Genomic DNA, 3,289 nt, shown 5'->3' with positions numbered 1-3,289 from the left:
GCAGAAACTCAATTAATGTATAAAAAAGGCCAAACAAACACGGAATAATTCCGAAATTTAGCACGATACTTCTATTTGGTCTAATCTGCCTATGTAAAAAAAATTAAGGTGGGAGAAGGTAGTGTACGTATGTCGTTTCACACACGGAGGTGACACGTTCCCTCTTGGAACCAGGAGCCTTCTTGAGGGAAGCTCCGGTTTGCAAGAAGCTTACACCAAAGCTTGTTCCAATTTGGCCAAAAAATTTACTACAACATGTTGGTGCCATGTCATGACACCATGCCAAGTTTCATGATTTTCAGGCGTGTTTTGGATGTACAGGAATTAAAAAACCAAGTTTCTCAATCATTTCGGCCGAGCCACGACACCCAAATGTTTGAATTTTATTCCCATTTCTTGCATGGGGCCTATAAATTCATCCAAAGACACACATGTGATTTTTCAGCAAACTTTGGTGCAATGGAGCATGTGCTTGTAGTTCAAATTTGAATTATGCACATTAAATGCCCAGAAACTCAATTAATGCATAAAAATGCTAAATGAACCCGGAAAAATTCCAAATTTAAACACGACACTCATGTACTAGTTGCATGTTCACTGTACGTAAATGTTCTAGCAATTCAAACACCATCCTTTCCCTCCGTAACACCATTTTTTCTTTCAAAACATAATGAAAAATCAGGTATACCTCAAACAGTTTACTAGAAAGAATCGTGTGGGATGCGATATAAAATATCTTGGCGCACCGTCTTGTCTGGCTTACGCAGGAAGCTTCGTCGTCTACAGTCCACCGCCCCCGCTTGAACCACACTTGCGCGCCAGTTTCTCGCGGCACCGAGCGAATTTTTTTGCCACCACGAAAATACCTATCTCCCCGTCCCCTCCCTCCTACCAAAATCCACATTTCCAATGTTTCTCCTTGCTTTCCAAGTTCAAACCTTCACTGTTGTTTACTGGCATCTCAGCCTCCTCGCTGGCGACCCTTCTTCTTGCAGCGCTGCCTCCTCGCCGACTACCCTTATTCTTGCAGTGCCGCCTCCTCGCCGGTGACCCTTCTTCTTGCAGCGTCGCCTCCTCGCCGGCGACCCTTCTTCTTGCTGCGCAGCCTCCTCACCGCCGACCCTTCTTCTTGCTTCACGGCCTCGTCGATATGGTCAGGTAATCCACACCCCACCCACACCATCCTCCTCCTTTCCTGTCCCACATGCCCTGACTGACGGAGCTAAACCTTGTGGTCCTCCTTGGCTGTGATCCCGCCAAGGATCATCATCTTCTAAAGGGTGTATCTGATCTTGAATGTCTTCACCAAGATCTGCATGCCACCACGGGGATGTCTCCCGAATCCTTGCCCCATGGGGGCAGTGGACTCAAGGGTGACTCACTCCGTAGGTGTGGGGTGAGCTGCCACGGCAAGGGTCTTGCCGGGTTTGCTAAAACTGCCTCCCGGCAAGGATCTTGCCAGGGGGAGTCCGCTTCGTCTCCTTTGCTCTTTGTGGGCTTGGTCTTAGCGTCATTCTGCTTCTCTCGAGCTTCGGCCTTACCTTGGCTCACCTCCCTTGCCTTGCTCAGTGTGGTGGTGCCCGTGGCTCCGACTGCCCGTGCACAGTTATAGGGGTACAAAAAGTGTACCCCTCTTTTTGTACACCGACAGGAGCCCCCGGGCCTGGGCCACACGTAAGTGCAATCGCGTCGTTGGGCTAGGCCCAAAAACGGTGCGCGGGCAGGCGGGGCGGTTTTTACCGCGGTAAGTCTCTTCGCACGCTGTGCTTCCCACGCTTCCCGCGCGTGGCGCGGCGTGGGGAGGCGTGTGTGACGCGGGTGGCATGCATGGGTTGCTTCTCGCGGGCATGCGTCACATCACAGTTAATGTGAAAGGAGGCGGCCCGCGTTTTTCCCCCATAAGAAGGAATAACCGTGGGTGCGCTGCTCACTTTCTCCTCTTCCCTCGTGTCTTTTCCAATCTCAGAGCCGCCGTTCCCTCTCTTCCTTCCTTCCTAAGCTTTCGCTGTCGCCCACCGCCGCTGCTTTGCCACCCCCTTTCCTCAACCCTCTAGACTTCTCGGTCGCCATGGCGCCCAAATTTGCCAAGGGCAAGGGGGTGGCTAAGGGCTCTGGGACCATGGAGCCGTCGAAGAGCGCGCTGTTGGGGGACAAGACAAAGTCTACCTTTTTCTTCCCCTCGACGGTTGATGTTCATGAGCTCCGGGCCTCTTTCAAGCCCCTATGGGGAGTGAAGACGGGGGGAGAGGATTCAGGACACCCGGCGACGCGCGTCATTCCTGCCGCTTGCGCTGATCCTGCCCCAAATCGGTACCCCTTCTTCATTGATTACTTTTCTTGCGGGTTATGCCCCTTTCTGCGATTTCTTCCGCGACATCATGCACACCTTCAGTTTTCGCCTCTTGGATTTTACTCCGAATGCGGTGGCGTGTATGTCTTTCTTTGCGCATCTTTGCGAGGGCTTTGCCGGGGTGCAGCCCAACACGGCGCTCTTCCGCCATTATTTCTGTCCTCGAATCCAAACGGGAGGTGCCATCTCTGGTTGCGTCACCTGGATCCCAAGATCCAAGGATGCGTACCCGGACGGTGCCGTGAAGGAGAGGTGGGAAGAATGGCGTGACCGGTGGTGCTGGATTGAAGACGAAGACCCGCCAGAATTCTGCAAGGTCCGCTGTGTGCCACCGGTCCGCGACAGCGATTGGGGTGATGTCGACACCACCGACGAGAGGCTTACTGTCGACACCACCAGGATTCTTCGGCTGACCCGGGCTGGGCTCACCTTTGAGATGATCGGGGCGGACTTTATTCGCCGTCGGATCGCCCCGTTGCACAATAAGGGGAGGCCAGCCTGGCTTTTCACGAATCCGGCTGACATTATGCGGTTCCACCCTGGCCTCGACCACAACTTCACGGTGATGGCACATGCCCACTTCTGCCAGCGGCTCTTTCAGCTGGATGTGGGTCGCAACGGCGAAGTCTAGCAGACCGGCAAGGCCGCAAGGGTTGCTGTAAAGGTCGGCAAGGCCGTCAAGGGGCCGTTCTTCAAGTTGCCAGCGGGGGTGGTCCCGTTGTGCAATAATTCACGCCGGTCCGAGATCATCGCCATGATGTCGGACTGCAATGCGCACGGCCCCGTCCCGAGCTGGAGGGAGCCGTCGAACGCAGATGTGCAGAAATTCTTCGACACCTTGATCGAGGTGTACGTCAATGCTGACGCCGAGCGGTGGCTTGTCATGGACACCACCCAGGCGGAGCTGGACTACATCGCCACCAGGGCGAGGGAGGCACA

Source organism: Triticum urartu, chromosome 7A (genome assembly GCF_056163025.1).
Source record: "Triticum urartu cultivar PI428250 chromosome 7A, HENAU_Tu73, whole genome shotgun sequence".
Taxonomy (NCBI): domain Eukaryota; kingdom Viridiplantae; phylum Streptophyta; class Magnoliopsida; order Poales; family Poaceae; genus Triticum; species Triticum urartu.
The sequence above is the reverse complement of the archived record's forward strand: the minus strand, read 5'-3'. Positions refer to the sequence as shown.